The sequence below is a fragment of the Cupressus sempervirens genome, chromosome 2 (genome assembly GCF_028749045.1).
Source record: "Cupressus sempervirens isolate cs-2001-9-10 chromosome 2, ASM2874904v1, whole genome shotgun sequence".
In the NCBI taxonomy this organism is placed as follows: Eukaryota; Viridiplantae; Streptophyta; class Pinopsida; order Cupressales; family Cupressaceae; genus Cupressus; species Cupressus sempervirens.
In genome coordinates this window covers 686,963,017-686,983,568 of record NC_143119.1, presented here as the reverse complement: position 1 = coordinate 686,983,568, position 20,552 = coordinate 686,963,017, and positions in this window count along the sequence as shown.

Sequence of the window (20,552 nt, the reverse complement as noted above, 5' to 3'; positions counted from 1 at the left end):
ATGTTAGTCGTGCTGACAGGAACTTTGACCTGGCACACGTGGTTTCTCTTGATTTGTCGCCGCAACACCTGATTCTGTCAGTCGTCAAAATTTTCCGCCATGACTATTTCTGCCGGGCGCTATGTCGCTATGGAGATTTTTTGGCCGATATGCGATAGCGACATAGCGCCAAGGGCATCAAATAAATTTTTTGACCCACCGAACGCTGGACCCACCCCTGCAACATGTCGATAGGGCATCATTGCGCTATCATAATTATCGTACATTTCCTTTATAGCACGATGGTGCCAACCATCAGTACCGCTTAGATCTGACGGCCAAAAACTCATGGGTTGTAGCATTAAATACTAATTTGAGACTAATCGTTGCATGAGCCATGCATTCAAATTTAAATCCTTGGTGGTAAAACCAGAGGTAACAATACCCTCTATCAAAAATGATGACATGGAAAATTCACTTGAGCATAACCATCTATCAGATCTACTTCAGCCAGGACATGTCTTTGCATTGGTTGTACCACAGGGGAATGATGAGAAATCTGATTATTGGTTAGCATGTTGTGTAAGAGCCAAACAAAAACTTGCACAACTGATCACAGATGATGATGGATTCACGTATCCTATTGGTTCAGTGGTTGTTGCTGGAACATGGCTGCGGACATACATGCTTAGAAGGAATGGAATTTCTGCATTTGAAGACTATTAGAAGCACAAAGTAATTCTCATATATTTGCATCTTATTATAGCAACAAATATAAAGTTATTGAAGCATCAAGGAAGACCAAAAGTAAAAGAACTTTTTACTATTGCTAATGCTGATCATGAAGCCCTGTTGGAGACCCTAAAATAGAGAGAGGACCCTCTTGGAATACTCAACTAGGTATATATACTTCTTATGTTATTTTCTTCATAATGATTTAATGAATTGATGATTATCTTGTTTAATACAATAAGTTACTACTTTTTTTATGATATTGGAATGTAGGTACATCATGAAGAGTTGGAGGGGGGTGGTATTGGGGAGAATTTCTAAAATTTATGATGTATTATGATGTAAAATGTGTAGTTTTTTTTATATGGTTTTGTATTTTGGTAGGTTCTTTGTAAGGAATTATAAGAGGAAGATATTGAACAAGTTCTTTCAAATCATATTTGCATGTGATACAAGGCTATAACAAAAATTTTAAGAGCATTTATAACTATATGAAAGATAATTGCATGCGGATATCTTATTACAAATTTGGTTTTTTCCTTATTTGACATAAAGCTGACATTATGATTATTAAAACTATTTTTATCAAACTAATCAAATAAGACAAAAATCTAGAAAGTACATATGAACAATTAGAATACTTGATTTCTTCCATTTTGCAACCAATCATAGCATTTGAAAGCATAAAGAGTCATAATATTATATAATGTTTTGAAAGACTTTCATATTGAAAAGTTGTATGAAGCACATTTGGGATAAGCCATGAAATCCATGAAAGAAGATAGCATGTAGGATAAGCAATTAAAGCCAATAAGCAAGATAGCACATGCATAATGACATGATATGAAGTTGGATATGAAGGCTATGAGTGGATGAGAAAGTAAAATAGGATACGCATGGTTAGCTTGATTTTCTTTTAGTTTTAGCCCTTGAGGGTACACATGGTCTATATGGAAAGAATTAGGTTCTTTGTTTGGTGGAGGCATTTTCGAAAGCTTTGACACTTTAGGAGGTTCATTGGTGTTATAAGAAGTGAAGGTGTCAAGGAAATCATCACTTGACATAGGTTCATCAGCATGATCTTGTGACACATGAGTCATTAGAGGTACCAACAATCCCATCATAAATGAGATCTTGGATTTTATGTTTCAACACTATGGAATCTTTAGTTTTATGAAATTTTCTTCCATGGAGATTAATTTAAGAATGCCTTGTGTGTATGTAAAGGTCTTAAGGGAGATTAATTTAGGAATGCAATATTCTCCTCTAAACTTTTCTCAAGTTTAGAATTGATTTCTATCATGTTCTTAGAGAGATGAAGGTAAGAAAGATTATTTGTCTCTTCTAGCTCTTTGTATTGAACATAAAGAAAGAGAGATGACAAATGAACAAATTTAAGTGTGGTCAATAGATCAAGAAAACCATTTAGTGAAAGAAATTCTTAGTATGCATATCATAGACCATGAAGTTAGAAAATACCAATAGCTCTAAGACCAAAGAGCCATTTTAAGCATGTTCAAGCACTAGAGACATAGAAAATCAAAGTCAATTTATGAAACTCCCCTTAGCAAAAAATGCAAACAAATATTTGCATTTGACGTTTTGACTTGGTTGAAAAAGTTTGACAATAATTGATAATATTGCAAGCTTGATGTTCAAAAGCAATTTTTTTTCCAAGAAAGATAGTGACACATGGAGTAGTCTTCAAACAATCAAACAAGGCACAAAGCAACCTTTCATGATACAAGTCAAAGGGGTCAACCTTTCTTGACAACTTTTCAAAATCTAACTCCTAACGGCTACAAGTCAGTGCCATTAGCTCTGAGTGGGTGGGTGAACCATAGTGACACCCTTGTTCCAACCACGTAGACCCTCTGTTGTCCGTGGCCACCCCGTACCGAGGAGTCTCCAAGGTGCTCTAAGTGCATTTTGAGGTCGATATTTCGAGGGTCATAACTCAAAGCTCATGAGGGCTATCGATGAACTATAAAATGCTATAGGACGGTGATACTGAGGCCTAAAATAACCTAGCTCATTTTTGAGAGATCACATTCCGTTTGGATTCAGTACAGCAATCTCGATCGATGCCAAAACTCGTAGTGTACCTCAGTTCATAGGTGCACCATAGCGTAACTTTGAAACCGCTAATCTTGGCATCGAATTGTCAGTTCCATTAGCTCTGGATGGGTAGGTGAACCCTAGTCACACCCTTGTTCTAGCCATGAAGACCATCCATCATTTGTGGCCACCCCATACTGAGGAGTCTCCAAGGTGCTCTAAGTGCATTTTGAGGTCGATCTTTTGAGGGTCATAACTCAGAGCTTGTGAGGGCTATCGATGAAATTTCAAATGCTATTGGATGATGATACTGAGGCCTAAAATAACCTATCTCATTTTTGAGAGATCACATTTTGTTTGGATTCAGTACAGCAATCTTGCTCGATGCCAAAACTCACAGTGTGCCTTAGTTCATAGGTGCACCACAGCGTACCTTTGAAATCGTTGATCTTGGCATCGAATTGTCAGTGCCATTAGCTTTGGATGGGCGGGTGAACCCTAGTCACACCCTTGTTTTGGCCACAAAGACCATCCATCATTTGCGGCCACCCCGTACCGAGGAGTCTCCAAGGTGCTCTAACTGCATTTGGAGGTCGATCTTGCGAGGGTCATAACTCAGAGCTCATGAGGGTTATCAATGAACTATCAAATGCTACAGGATGGTGATACTGAGGCCTAAAATAACCTATCTCATTTTTGAGAGATCACATTCTGTTTGGATTCAGCATAGCGATCTCGCTCGATGCCAAAACTCGCAGTGGGAAGGGAAGAGAAGTCCAAGGTGAAGGGCTTAAGTTGGGTTCAAAAAATGTATTGAGAACCTTGGAGTATGGGATCCATTGTATGCCATAACATTTCATATCTTGCTAGGGGTGATAAGGAAAGTATGGTGTAGAAAGGAAGTTTGAGGAGTTACAGCTGATGGTAGTGGGTTTGGAGGAGGAAATGTGGAGGCCCCGAGAGGGCATTAAATGGTTCATTTATGATAACCCCGAGAGGGCATGAAATTTTCTGAATTATGATAGCCCCGAGAGGGCATGAAAATTGTTTATTGCAAATATGGTTTGGTATGGCAAGTCTCCATTTTGGAACACACCTTCACCCTATGTTTATGGTTCCATCTGTGAAGCCATTGTGAAATAGTCTTGGGGGGGAAATTGTTCAAGTTTGAAATGTAATGTTTATGCATTGAAAGATTGTATGTGTATCCCAGTTTGAACCTTGTTCCCTAGCACGGGGGTGGTCTCTTTGAGGCCTATGGTTGGGTGGAAAGCACCCATGGTCCTTGTTATTTTGTTGTGTTATATATGCAGATTTGTGTCCAAGGGAGCAATGGAAATGGCTTGGAATGATCATCTTGTAGATTGATGTTGGATGAGAAAACTTGACATTGTGCCCTCATTTGTGAAGAAGGATTCACCAGCTTGTTCATGTTCTCAATGATCATGTTGGACAATTTTCATGCTACTCATTGTCCATATCTTTCAATGTCCATGTTCCTTATGATTTTGAAAAGTCCCTTATGTTGCCCCATTGTGATGGAAGGAGATTGTATCATTGTTACCTAATGTACGTGTAGAAGAAATAATTGATAAGGTTGTATATGCATGTTTCATTTGGAGTTTATATTGTTATGAAAGTATTGGTATGAGTCACAGATTTGCTTTGACATCATTGTTATCATTTGAAAATGTGAAAGAAAGTTTTCTCCTTGTGGTATTGTAAATGACTAGTTGATAATAACCATCCATAGATGTTATGTGATACCATTGATTGTATAAATTTAAAACTTAGTAGATTGCTTACAATCTTGTTGTGCACTCAATAATTTGGAAGGAAAATTTTATGTTCATATCACATGCATAGATAACATTGATTTTAATTACCAAGCTTAATGCAATTCTAAGCAAGGAAATCATCAAATTAATTTTATGATATAACAAAATGAAGTTTGTTGTAAGAGAAGACATAATAAAATCTATGAGATACATTGCTGTAGGCATGCATTTTCCTCTTTAGAAAATGTATGCTAAAGGCAAATAAATCCCTTCCTTAATACAGAGCAATAAAATATTAAAGAATATTCCTAGATTCTAGACTGCTATCCAATAAAAATAAAAATAATAATAGCATATAGAGACTAATGAGTCTCCTAGACTAATATATTTTCTAAGTGACAGAATGGTACACATTACAATCTTGTGACCTCTAAGTCACATCCAACACTCAAATAATAAATTAGTAATTAAATAAATAAATGCATATTAGTGTGCATTTTAGAGAATATGACAAATTTAAATATTTAACTCAAAAATAAAATAAAAGCCAAGATTGATTGGATGTACATATAGTAGGGTTAATATGAAGTAAGTTGTCGGGATGATGGGATTGGAGAATCAAGGATAAGGATGGATGGTGGATTAAAATAATAACTCAAATCTAGTTTTATCTAGTCAATAAAGCACATTGATAGATTGATACATATATGTCAGAATGACAAGGTATGTTATATACAAACCTTATTTATATGCTTGCACCTAATCCTTGCATAAACAATTCATCTAACAAATTTAAATTCAGACACTCAATACAATGGTGTAGTAGGATGTGTTTAAATAAAGATCATGAATTATTATTGAGTTAAGTACTTTGAATTGGCCCTTAGACTTACTAAGTGTTCCTCATTTTATGTGCTTACTAATTCATACTATGAAACTGCTTTGAATCTTAACATGCTTTGATAATAATAATATTGATAGTGAGAAAGTGAGCCTATGGTGAATAGTTAGATGTAATAATGTAAAAAGTAAATGTAATAGTATAGTAATTATAGTAATTAAAATAGTAAATGTAAAAGCATGGCAGTGTAGCTAGATTAGTTAGTAGTTGATGAGCTAGATAGTTAGTAATTGTCTTTTGTTAGAGTGAGTTTAATTTATGTATTGAAATAGTAATTTTTGTGTTTAGAAAACTGTAGTGAGTGCTAGTTTGGTGAGGAAGCAATGTTAATAGAATGCATAAGGATGACTAAATAGAGTAAAGAGGGAGAAAATGACTTAGTATTGGTCCAATCTTCGAGAGGACCTGTAACCAGTAAGATATGGATGCAAGCACATGATACACGTTTGGCACATTAAACAAATTGTTTATTCCATAATTTGTGTAACTAATGTGTTGAATGATGGATACTATCAATGCAAGTGGCCCCTTCTCCATCATGTAGACTTCAAAGCTACCTTTGGGGCATATCTTTTCTAATTTCCAATGGTTAGATCCAATATAGTGTGGTAGATAAGTGCACATTTTCTTATTTGACTAAGGGTGCTCATGTGATGAGTACTAAATCTAAATTCTCTAGATACATGTGTTTAATCGATTAAGATATACTACACTTCCACACCATGTAGTAATTGTCACATTAATATATATTGTAATTATTAATGAATGTGTGTACATTGGTAATGAGGATAATAAGTAATTTTGATCCCCTTCCCTTACATGCTAGAATCATGACCTAGTCCATATGATACAACCGACAGACCCTAATAGAATATTAGTATTAGAGGCTTGTTAGGATATGAATTACCTCACTAATTTATGAGTGTTGTATCTTGAACTTGCTCGTTTGACTCGTGACGCTAACTTGAACTAGACTATCATCCAATCTGTTTGAAAACCACCTGTGACTAAAATGTTAACACCTTCACACTATCCACATGAGTCTTGAACTACTATTCAATGATAACCTTGTTTTACAATATGTAATTTCTTATGCGACTTCATAAGCTACAAAAAAAAAAAAAAAAATTGTTGTGTTTTTACTAATAAAATTTAGGGCATGACACATGATCCACGATAAATTGAACAATACTAGATACTAAATTAATATGTATATCATTGTGCACGTAAATGACAAAAATATATATCAAAATACATGTATCCATAGACAAAATTTTACACAAATATATATCAAAGATCATGTATCCATAGACAAAGTACTCAAATATATATATATATCAAAATACATAGATCCATATACAAAATGTGGTTGATCCTGCCATTAGAATGTGTATAATATCAATGTTTCTATATACAATGTGGCATATGCCATCTCAAAAAGTCTCATGAAGCATCCTAAGAAAACTATACTTTCCTAGGGTGCTGGTGGATGATCAAAATGTAGCCTCTTTGCTGCACTAGGTGGATCAGATGCCTCCTACATAAACAAAAAAGGAAAATCCAAAGTTAGACTACTAAATTTATATGATTCTACGTATCTAACATTGAATTACTCAAATGCATAATGATCTTTTCCGTAATGGAGATTAATACTATCAAAATTTCATAATAAATACCTCTCTCGTCGACCTCCTGCGCTGGTCAGGAGTCCTCTCGTATGCTGTCAGAAATGCTTGTACCTCTCTGATTGTGGGCTATATATGTTCAAATACCTTTGTCAAATGAATCTACAATTTAAACTGTAACATTATAATTCATAGCATGCTAAATTTATAACATATTTAATCATGAATTCAAACTACAACTTACTATTGTAGGCTCCTCCTTAGGAGTGAGTGGCCACATCATCAAATCTACATAACTGTCCCGTTGAACCTCATGTGCACTAGGAGCCTCCTATGAGATACAAAATAGTAGTTGTTAATATCACGAAAATTATTTTTGAATTTATTTATGAAGATAAGTGATACAGGAGCATCCCATGCTCATCAGGGGAACATTGAAGATCCAAGGCATTACAGAGGTCATGGAACATCTCTTGAAGTCAATTGGGCAATCCTTGCACTAATTATGGCTCATGGAAGCATACAAAGTTATAATGTTGGACTCATATGTGGAAAAAAGTTGTAATTGGGCATGAGATAGGATTTTAGGATTTCATATGGTAGATGAGTCATTTGATAGGTTCATGTAGGTTGTCATGATCATATCTTGTCATTAGACAAGTCAAAACATTCTAGAATTGAGTTTTGGGGTTTGGACAAGTAGGCCCTAGTTTTTAAGCCATTTTAAGGAGGGTTTTGAAGTTTGGGTGTTTAGGAGTGTGACCAAGACCTATAATCTTGAAAATCCTTAGTGTGCTGGTCCCTTTGTTGAAGCCTTGGCGTGTCTAATTCCTCCTTGTGTGTCCCAGAGTTGAAAGGTACATAAGTGCTATGTAGATATTTCTTGGTGAGGAAAGAAAGAGAATTAGTGAGTTGGCCCTTGGGAAGGAAGAAAACTTGTTGTGAAAATTCCTCCTAAAAATAAAATGGCTAGAGAACTTGAAGAATTGAGAGAAGAGTTGGCAAAAGAGAAAAGAGAGAGGAGAGAACTTGAAGCATCTAGAGTGAGGGAAGAAAGATAGATGAGAAGAGAGAGGCTGAAGCTTATTGCAAGGATAGAATCCTTAGAAAAGGAAAGTCAAGAACCTAGAGGAGAAGAGGTTAGAGGAAGAAATCATAGAGAGAACCATGGAGAAGAAGAGGTTGGTAATGCAAGGCAAGAGCATGAGACAATAGATGATCCTGAAGAAAGGAGATTTATGAGAATCATTAAGGCAGTACAAGGTAATGGTGGGAAGAACCATATTGATTTTCCAATATACCAGGGTAAAATGGATAGTAAAGAAGTGCTAGGGTGGATAGAGGCCCTTGAGAACTACTTTGATCTTGAAGACATACAGGCGGATAAGAAGGTAAAAGTAGCAACAAAAAGACTGAGAGGAACATCAATCACTTGGTGGACTAGTGTTTAGAATGAGAGAGAGGAAAGGTGGTGCAGGGCACCTAACCTATGTGGCGGGGGGGAACAAGTATCTATGTTGCTGGACACCTTGCCACTCCATGAAAGTGAGGATTCAAGTAGATTAGGAAGTTGGAATAAAGGTTTGGTCCATATTTTACAATTTGGTCTATGTTTTGTAATAAAGGCACATGTAAGGCCCACAAGCATTTTGGTGTGGTTATAAACCAAGTGACTCCATGGGACCAAAAAGCATTTTAGAGTCTAAATAGTATTAGCAAAAAGTGGTTGTTTGTTTGTTTTATGGTTGGGAATGCCTATATGGTTGTTCCAATGGTCATGTAGAACTTTATATATCTCATATGTGATCTCAGTTGAAAGGGGGAGATTAGACTGTACGGTGGTTTGGAGAAAAAACAATAAAAACTTCAATTTTCTAGAAATTTACTAGTAATTGCTCGGCTATTACGCTGGTACAGATCTGTATAGAACTTTTATGATTGATAAGTGTATGAAATAGTTGCAAGGGTGAGTTAGGAAACTTTTGGTTTTTGTTTGACTCAAAAAGGAGTTGGGGTTTAAAAGTTATCTGCATTTTAGTAGAAGGTGGTTTGAAAAGCCTTGTTTCCTAGACCCTTCCACAAATGCATCCCTAACTTGCATTCCCACTAGTGGAACCCTCTAAAACTGAGGGATATGCAAGTTAGGAGACTAGGCAACATAATTCCATAGGTTGGAGGCCTGGAGAGAACGGCAACTATTTTTCCAAGTTGGCCCTAGGTCAAGCAAGCCCATGTGCTTGGCCAGTTTTTGCAAGGTAATTGGTGACAGTCATGGTTGCAAGCACTTCTGATCAGTTTGAGTGCTGGAGTTGGATGCATTGACTATTTTGGAGATTGCCTTAATTTTTTTTGGGTCTTGGGAACCCACCTTTCCCATTCTTCCTTGAAGCCCTAGCCTAACTTGATCAACTAGGCCCAGGTACCCAGAAGCAGTTTGGAGGGTGCTGGAGCAAGATCAGCCCAAAAGCTTTTAGATTCTTAGTAGGTTCCAAGAAGGGTGTTTGGACCTATGGAGAAGTCCCTATGCTATTAATGGATACTGGGAGAAAAGTGCAAAGAAGATAATTGGAAGGCTACAAGGTTTGTAGGCCTAGAAGTGCAAAGGTGTGTTGGGAGTTTGGTGGAACCAAACAAATTGATGAGTTTGGGTTGGAATAGTATGTCCATGATTGTCTCCATTTTTGGTGATAGTTGGTGAGGCTTTTGAAGTGGGATTTCCTTGTTTGGCTTGGAGGTTGAGTATACCCGGAGTGGGTAAGAGGACTTGTGAGAAGTCCTAGAATCCTAAGTTGGATTGTGATAGCCATTTATTGGCTTGTGGAAGGTAGTTACTATAGACTCTACGTCAAAAGGGGATTGAATAAGATTTCAAATTAGGAGAGAATGAAGACCATGGTGAGAAATCAATTCTTGCCATCTGATTTTGCAATCCAAATTTAAAGATAAGAAGGAACAATTTGAAACAGAGGGATATGGATGTCATGTCCTATACTGAGAAATTCCATAGCCTGAGTATTAGGGGAGGACTGGAAGATGAAGATGAGAAGGTGGCTAGATACATTAATGGCCTCAAGTACAATATTCAAGATGAAATAGGATTGAATGTACCAAGGACACTTGGAGAATGTTTTCAGTTGGCAATCCGGGAAGAGGAGAAGTTGAAAAGAAAGAATGAGAGGCAAGAAAATCAGAGAGGAGGTGGAACAATGAGAGGAAGAGGTGTAAGAAGTCAGTTTGACACTTTAAACAATCAAGACAAAGATAAAGGAAAAGAGATTACATTTGAGACAAGAGGAAGTTTCAGGGGAGGAAGATTTGGAAGTGGAAGAGGTAATAGTGTTTTCATAGGTAAATGCTTCACATGTGGAGGAGTAGGCAATCAGTCCTACAAGTGCCCTAAGAAAGGTGTGGATTTCAGGAAGGAGGAGAGGAGAGTCACCTTGACCCAAGGAGAAGAGGAAGAAAAGAAGTACGATAATGCAGACCCTAAACTTGAAGGAGAATCTTTGATGGTGAGAAGAGGACCACAAATGCAGCAGCAAAAGGAGACCAGACCATCCATTTTTAGGACAAATTGCATGATCCATGGTAGGATTTGTAAGATGATAATAGACTCTAGTTCCTTTGATGATTTAGTGTCTTATGAAATGGTAAATAAACTAGGATTGAAGAAGTATCCTATTGATAGACCATATAGGGCATTTTGGGTCAGTGATGCACAAAATATTGTTGTAAGGGAGCAAGCAATAGTGGATTTCTCTATAGGAGAATATAAAAGATCAAGCTATATGTGATCACATTCTAATGACATGCTACCATGTAATCCTTGGAAGGCCTTGGCAAGCCTCAATGAACACTATTCATTTTGGCTCATCAAATGTTTATATAGTAGACAAAGATGGTGTGAAGTTTAAGCTAAATCCTTTGACTGGTCATGATGAGGAAAGAGTTATTTGTTTTGGCAAGAAAGAGTTTGTGGACTTGCAGGAGCAGAGGGAGAGTAAACATGATATGATAGATCTGCCATTGAAGCCATCTCTTTTGGTTATGAAGGATGAGATTGTTCAAGACAAAACTCGGAATTCTACTTACAAGTAGATAGTGATAGCAAAAGGAGTGATGATAAGAATAGTATGGTGTCCTTTGGTGATGAGAGTGAACAAAGAAGTGAACATATCCATGGAGTATAAGAGACAGGGTCAGCATGACCTTAGACAACAAGTTATTCAGCCTTTGTCAAGGATAAAACATGACTGTTCACAATCAGCAGGTAGTAAGGTTACCATGATTGGTAACAAGGATCCAATGCTTTTTGTTTCTAATGATTTGTATGCAGGTGTGCAGGGTAATACATTGCAGGTGCAAAGTTGCAAACATCCCTCTAGAAGGATGGGAGGAAAGAAGATAGTACCCCTTAACTCTTGGGACAAGAGTTGCTTTGAAGGTGGGGTGTTTGGTGCAGGGGCACCTATTAAATCATCCAAGAGAGCCTTGGTACCAGATGAAGATAGAGGATCAAAGACATCATTGATTGTTGATTGGGATATATTAAAACCAATTATAGAATTATGTAATAAACAATGTACTTTGAAAGAAAAAAGTCATAAAAGTCCTAGTAAGGACCTAAGGGCAACATGATGTAAAATGGCCGAAAGAGCCATATGGGGTAGTCTTAGGATAGTTTCATACTTGGTTGCATTTAATAAATCCATATGACCAATTTTGAGTCAATAGAATAGTTTAGAAAGTTAGGGAATGCATAAAAACTATAATTTGAAATTTGAATTTCAAATTCAAATGGTCATATTAGTTTTGGAGGGAAAGTAGTAATTTGGTATTTGTTTGATTAAATAAACCTTTGTAACCAACTTGGTCAGTTGGACAGGTGCATATAAGCCTATTTAAGTTGTAATGAACATATGCAAGACATGAATCATTATTGGTAGGGAAAAAATCACAGAAATTGTATAGAACAACAATCATACTTTCCTCTACATCAATAAAAAAAAATTAAAAAAAAATGATACTTATACATACAATGGGGCTCTCTGTGATAATGAAAATCCCTTATGATCTAGGACACCGAATCTATATAGGCTCATCACCAGTAGCCACACCCTATATACAATAAAGAATGTAATTAAATGAGATTACCACAAACATTTTACAAGAATGCATCAATATTTAATCAATTAGAAAACATCTAATTACCTTTCCTTTGTCAATGCATGTTGGCTCACCCCCCACACTTTTTCCCCCCGGGGCAGGTGGTATTTGCAAGATAAAAGAAAGATTAGAAACCATATATGATACAATATCAAATAGAAAAAAAAATGCAAACACAACATAATGTACCAACATCATCAACACGAGGAGGCAGGACTGACCTAGCCTGAGATATCATTAGGCTACTCAGCCTATGAATGGCTCTGATGGTCTGAGAGCTAGCCTCTACCATAATATATGGATGCTGCACTCGAGAAGGGGGGGAGATATCAGGGGGGGGGGAAGTGCCAAGTTTCTTCCATTGGGAAGAGCGTCTATCCTAAGGACCTCCTAGTTCTAAGCCCATGTTAGGCTTCATGCTCCAATAGTTCACTTTAAGTTTCAACACAAATTCTGCATATAATTTTCTAAGGAAATAAAATGGTATGTCTAAATTGCCATGTGGAGGGATATCAAAGACCATCCACCAACGGTCCCAAAAATTTGCACGTATGGCATCATTTGTGCACCATTTAATTGATAGTTTGGTTTTTTTGGGTCAACCGGTATACCTATTTTTGGGTTAGCAAAAAGGCTAGCCAAATCGTCTTTGGTTATGTTGAGGGTCATGACCTCATCATAATCCAAACCATCATCAAACATCTGGTGCATTTCATCACGCCAATGAAGAACAGCATTTTTTTGGTTTGTAAGGGTTTCAATGTTATCCACTATGGTGTTTAATGTGGATAACATAGGAGCCACTGCAAGTACATTATTGTATGTTCTATGCAAACCTCTCAACTCAGTGAGATTTTCATTTATCAAATCCTCAATTCGAGGAGGGTTTTGAGGAGGTAGAGGATCATTTGGTGGAGGTTTTTGTGGGGATACTACATCGTTTGGTGGTGGGTTATGAGGAATATTGTTCCCTACCTCAGTGTCATCATTTTGATCAGCCATTCCTATTGAATTGCAAAACATAATATATATTAAAAAAATCTAAATTTTAACCATTTTTGCAAAAAGGACCTTAGATTCAACTAAAAAAAACAAAATCATGTTAAAATCTATTAAATTTAGGTTAAAAATGAGTCGAGGGGGGGAACATACTTGATATCTGATATCCGATCTTGTATCTGATATCTGATCCACTATGGCAATACTGGCCCCAAATTTGCGTAAAATGAGGGCTCGTGGGTCTATGATTTTATTTAATCCAATGTACAGGTATCAGATATCTGATACTATATCAGATATCTGATATAACATCAAATATCCGATATGGCACAATAACATAAAATGAGTACAATATATATAATATAACATATAATATATAATATATATTACATTTTATATATTTTTATATTATATTTTATATTTATTATATTAATTTACTATATATTATAATATAAATGTTATATTATATAATAATATTATTATTATATTATATTATTATAATTTACAATATATTATACTTTTTTATTATATAATATATTATAAGATATTACTTTTTATTATAATATTATATCTTTTATATATATATATATTATATTACATTACTATATATTATAATATAATATGTTATTATAATATAATACATTATAATATTATTATTATAGTATAGTATTATATGATTATAATATAATAATAATAATAATATTATATTATAGTATAATAATTATTATAATATTATTATTATTATATTATAGTATAATAATAATTATAATAATATTATTATATTATAGTATAATAATAATTATAATAATAATATAAAATAATAATAATATTATATTAAATAATAATATTATTATTATAATATAATAGTATGATATATTATTTAATATTATTATTATTATTTAATATGATATTATTATTATATCTTATTATTATTTAATAATAATATTATATTAAATAATAATAATATCATTAAGTAAATATTAATAGTAAATAATAATAATAATATTAAATAATATATTATACTATTATATGATTATAATTATTAGTCAGATATTTGATTTAAAATTGCATATCAGATATGGCTTGGCTTAACCTTCTAGGTTTGGTTCCTGGATAGGTAAAAAAAAAAGTCAGAGCAGATTTTGAAGCGTTTTTAGGCATCTTCAAACTCTTTTTTTTTTCACATCGCCACTTTTTGGCACACCATGATCCTGCACATACCCTCCTCACAAATGTCAAAAAAGGGTTGGATGGCATCAAGGAATCTACTTTCTTGATATTTTTTATGGTTCATGTACCTTGCTCTTTGGACAATCAGATGAGATTAGAAGATGATTAGGGTTTATAACTGATCCCTGGCTAGATCAGATATCAAATAAAGAGTATGTAAGTCAATGTTGTGTTTCATCTCATTTAAACTACAAATCAGGCAACACATTTCCATCTAGAGTACAGTCTAGTGGAGGATCTATAGATCCCTATAATATATATGCACCACAATGCACTTATGGTTCTACTCTTATGAGATCTTCTACTTCTATTGTAAGCATATAAATAATGTTTTTTCAAGAATCTCTTGACATGGAAATGTTACAACTATGATCAGATTATACATTTTAAATAAACATAAATATCATAATCTCTCTATTGCAGGATGATACTTCTACAAGTGGATTAGATGGATTTGATCCATGTAGTTTTGATTATGTATTTACTTACCTCAACACTCCAGAAGTGCAAAGTGTTATTCATACAAATGTAACAGACACAGTTTTTAAAACTTCAAAGATTTCCATCTAATAATTTTTCTATATTCTTTTCTAACTAGTGATTTACTATCATATAATACATTTTCTGTTGGAATTTAAGATGGTGGTTGTCTTGCCCCTAGAGCCAAATGCCCACCTACCACCTGATAGATTGCAAGATGTTCAAAAAAATTATTGGCGGTAGGTGAGTTTGAAAAATGAGAGGGAAAAACATTTTAGGTCAGAAGACAAAAAGGAATGATTAGATTCATTTGACCAAACAGAGTGAAGGTGAAGAAGAGTAGATCAAAGAGTTGCAGAGTAGAGAAAGAAGAAAGTGATTAGCAGATCAGTCGTTACAGAGATAAAAGGAATCATTGTTGTGCCTATAGTTGCACGTGATTCTACCTATCATTTTATAAGTTCATAGTTTACTACGTGGTTTGACCTGTGAAGCAGTGATTGCTTCATGTGCTATTCTATGCAGCCATTAGAGCTGCAAGTTTAAAGTTTAAAGGTTGAAGTTTCATCAGTTTGAAATTATAGGGTTATTTTAGGGTTTTCTGGTTGAAGCTGAATGCTCCTAGATTTTGTAATGATTTAATCAAATTTGAATAGAAAGCAAGTAGGAATAAGTGAATCCATTGCTCTTCCCTTATTTGTTGCATTTAAGAAGTTTATTGTTGAATATTTTTGAGTTTTGGCTCTCTGATTTTAATAGCGAAATTATTCACGTTATAAACCTAGTCACTCAACTTGGTCCCTGTTTGTGTTTTAACTTTGCAGTTTAAGCTGAGCTCACTTGACATCCTCATTGTCGAACTCACTCAACATCCATTAGTGTCAGGTTGTCCTTCAGGTGCCAAGATCACTTGACACCCTCCTGCCACTCAGCTCCTTAAGGTGCCGAGCAAAACTGGCACTCGACAATAGTTAGTGCCGAGCAAAAATTTTAACGTTTGTGATTTGATTTTATTTCTCTCACATGGTATCAGAGCTTTGAGGCCCCACATCCACAATGAGTTAGGGGAATGTTTCTAGGTATTTAACATGGCAGGAGATGCAACAAAGATATGGTAGCATCCACCACCGTTCAATGGACAAAATTATTATACATGGTCAAAGAAGATGAAGACCATAATGGTTGCAAATGATTTATGGGAGTTTGTGATTAATGGGTTCAATGATGTGACAGACCCAACTCAGTATGCTAATCTTACAAATGCACAGAAGACTCAACTAAAAGAGTCAAGGAGAAAGGATGCTAAGGCATTAAGTTGCAAAATATAAGGAGGGAGTTTGAGAACCTTCAAATGAAGGAAAATGAATCAGTTGTAGATTTCAGTTCAATGACCTCCACTGTGATTAACCAACTAAATTCAAATGGAGAAGACTATCAAGAGTAGAGGATAGTGGAAAAGATATTGAGGAGTTTACCTCATAAATATGACAATTTGGTCATGACCATAAAAGAGGCAAAAAACCTCACTGTTTTGACAATGGATGAGTTGATGGGTATTCTTCAAACCCATGATCATAGGATCAATAGAAATACATCTTCTTCTTCCTAAGAGCAAGCATTCAAGGCTCAGTCAAGTCCAAGAGGAAGGGGGAGAGGAAGAAATGGCTTAGGCAAAAACTCCAGAGGTAGAGGCCGAGGTAATGGAGGACAAAGAAATGCCATAGTAGAAAGCTCAGGAAGAGTAGATGGAGCAAGTAGCTCACAAATACTTCAAGAGGAGGTAAGAAAAACTACAACTCAAATAGGAGTAATGTATAATGCTACTACTATCATAAATATAGGCATTATGCAAGTGAATTCTAGAAGAAGTAAAATGATCAGTCAGAACAAGCAAATGTGGCTGATGTGAACATGGGAAGTGGAAACAATGCCACTACCTTCATCATGTGTAATGTTGGTGAAGAAGGAAGCCTTTAGGTTTGGTACCTCGACAATGGATGTAGCAACCACATGAGTGGTAATGAAACCTTATTTTCATTCATTGAAAAGAGTTTCAAATTTGAGATTAAAATGGGTAATAATGGAATCCTACCAGTAGTGGGCAAAGGATCTATTATGGTCTACACCAAGCAAGGTGAGAAGAAGGAAATACAAAATGTGTATTTTGCCCCTGGTATGAAGCACAATTTGATGAGCATTTGTTAGCTCATTCAAAATGGATACAAAGTGCTAATGGAGAATGAAAAGTGTGTCATTCATGAAAAGGATGGGAGCAAGAACTTACTTGCAATAGTTCAAATGAAAAAGAATAGAATATTTCCCTTGAGGATAGAGACATGTTTCTCATCTCAAGTTGATGTTGTACCTCACACACAATCAGCTCTAAGGAGTGTGATTGAAGACCCTTCATGGATATGGCACCTCAAGTATGGTTATCTTGGCTATGTTGGTTTAAATTTATTGTCAACTAAAATAATGGTAGAAGGTTTTCCATGAGTAGAAAATTCATGTGACAAGTGTGAGGCTTGTATTTTGGGTAAGCAACATAGGCTTCCCTTTAATTCTGAAAATTTTAGGACGGCTAGATATCCATTAGAGTTAGTACATACTAACCTAGTTGGTCTTATGAAAGTTACTTCCATTGGGGGGAGTACTTATTTTATGACATTTATTGATGATTTCAATCATAGGACATGGGTTTATTTTTTGAAATCTAAATCTGAAGCATTTGATAAGTTTCTTGAGTTCAAAGCCTAGGTTGAAAGAGAATGTGGACACTATATCAAGGTCCTAAGATTATATAGAGGAGGGGATTATACCTCCAATTATTTTGTAAATTTTTGTAGGGAACATCGCATAAAGAAAGAGCTCATAGCCAACTATACACCACAACAGAATGGAGTGGCTAAAAGAAAGAACAAGACTATTGTTGAAATGGCAAGGAGCATGATGAAAGAGAAAGGTCTCCCAACTAAATTTTGGGGAGAGGCTATGGCAAAAATAGTTTATCTAATTATAGGTGTCCTACAAAGGTAGTCTGTGATAAAATTCCAATGGAAGCATGGTCATGAGGAAGATGGACAGTTGAACACCTAAGGGTGTTTGGATGTGTTGCATATGTACATGTGCCTAAAGAGAAAAGGAAAAAATTGGATGAAAATGGTGTGAAGTGCATCTTCATAGGGTACAACTCAGAATCAAAGGCATACAGATTGTATGACCCATTGAACAACAAGATGATTCTCTCAAGAGATGTGGAATTTCTTGAAAATCAGTCATGGTATGGATAGATTGATGAATTAATGAGCACCTCAATTAAAGTGCTAATTATGAGTGAAGAGGATGCTAATGAACATCAAGAAGAAGGAGAAAATAGAAGAAAAGGCAAGTAGCCTCAGTCATTGTCGAGCTCCTCTAGGCATGACTGAGTGTCAGTGCCGAGTAACAGTGAAGACCGAGCTGGTCAACAAAGTAGTAGCAATGAAGATTTTGACCCCACACTCTCCTCCCTATTACCAAGAAAGACCAAGAGTTTTATGGAGATATACCAAGATGGAAGGTATGACGATTATGATGAGAGTGTTAATTTTGCATTATTTTCTCATAGTGATCCAATATATTTTGAAGAAGCTGTTAAGGAGAAGAAATGGGGTAAGGCCATGGATGAGGACATAGATGCTATAGAAATGAATAAGACATGGGAGGTAACTAAATTGCCTCCCAAAAAGCAAGTTATTGGAGTGAAATGGGTCTATAAGAAAAAATACAATGCCGAAGGCAAGATTGATAGGCATAAGGCAAGGCTGGTAGTCAAGGGCTACAAATAGCAGTATGGCAAAGATTATGATGAGACATGCCCCGGTTGCAAGAATGGAAACTATGTGTGTTGCCATAGCAATTACATCTTAGCACAAATGGAAGGTATTTCAAATGAATGTGAAGTCTACCTTCCTAAATTATGGTGTATTAAAGGGAGAAGTATATGTAGAGCAACCACCTAGTTATGAAGTTGTAGGTGAAGAACACAAAGTATATAGATTGAAGAGAGATTTTTATGGGCTCAAGCAAGCTCCATGGGCATGGTACAATAGGATTGACTCATATTTGATGAGAAGTGGCTTTGGCAAAATTAATGGTGAGCCTACTGTCTACATCAAGGTAGGAAATGGAAATGTGTTGGTTGTTGTCTTGTATGTAGATGATTTGATTTTTATTGGTAATAACAAGGCTCTAATTGGTGAGTTCAAAGAGGCCATGAAAAATGAATTTGAGATGATAGACCTTGGTCTCTTGAAGAACTTTCTAGGAATAGAAGTAAAACAAATGCATGATGGCATCTTCATCTCTCAAGAAAAATATGTAGAACAATAATGTAGCCCCAACACCAACCCCAACACCAACAGCAATAGGTTTGAAGTTGAGCAAGGAAGACTCTAGCAAGAGAGTGGATCCAACACTATACAAGAGTATGGTTGGAAGTTTAATGTACTTGACTATAACTTAGCCAAACTTGATGCATGTAGTAAGTTTGATATCCAAATTTATGGAAACACCAAAAGATTCCCATTAGCAAGTGGGAAAGAGGATGCTAAGGTATGTGAAAGGTACCAAGGGATTTGGAGTTTTGTACACTGCAAATGATGATTTCAAGTTGGTTGGTTACACTGATAGTGATTGGGTTGGAAGTATAGATGATAGGAAGAACACTTTCAGATATGTATTTCATATGGAATCGGGTGTAATTTCATGGGCATCCCAGAAGCAACCTATTGTTGCTCAATCTACAACAGAGGCTAAATATATAGCAAAAAATGTAATAGCATGTCAAGCTATTTGGCTAAGGAGGATCTTGATAGATTTGAAAGAAAGGCAAGAGGATGGAACCCGAATTTATTGTGACAACATCTCATCAATTGCATTGTCCAAGAATCTAGTCCTCCATGGTAGAAGCAAGCATATTGAGATTAGATATCACTTCATAGAGAGTTGGTAGAAAATGGGGATACCAAAATGGAATTTTGTAAGTTTGAGCAGTAGCTAGCAGACATTTTCACAAAGCCATTACGCATTGGAACTTTTGTACACCTAAGAGGGTGTCTTGGTGTAGTTGATGTGGATTAGCAGTGATCCTTGTTTTTTTTGGCTCGAGACAAAGCGAGAGTGTTGGAATTTAATGCGGTGGTTGTCTTGCCCCTAGAGCCAAATGCCCACCTACCACCTAACGGATTGCAGAACGTTCAAAAAAAATTATTATCAGTAGGTGAGTTTGAAAAATGAGAGAGAAACATGTTTTAGGTCAAAAGACAAACAAGAATGATTAGATTCATTCAACTAGACAGAGTGAAGGTGAAGAAGAGCATATCAAAGAGTTGCAAAGAAAAGAAAGAAGAAAGGAAGTGATCAACAAATCAGTCATTGCAGAGATAGAAGGAATCATTGTCATGCTTGCAGTTGCATGTGTTTCTACCTATCATTTTGTAAGTTCATAGTTTATTGTGTAGTTTGACCTATGAAGTAGTGATTGCTTTAGGTGTTGTTGTATGCAGCCATTAGAGCTACACGTTTAAAGTTTAAATGTTGAAGTTTCATTAGTTTGAAATTTTA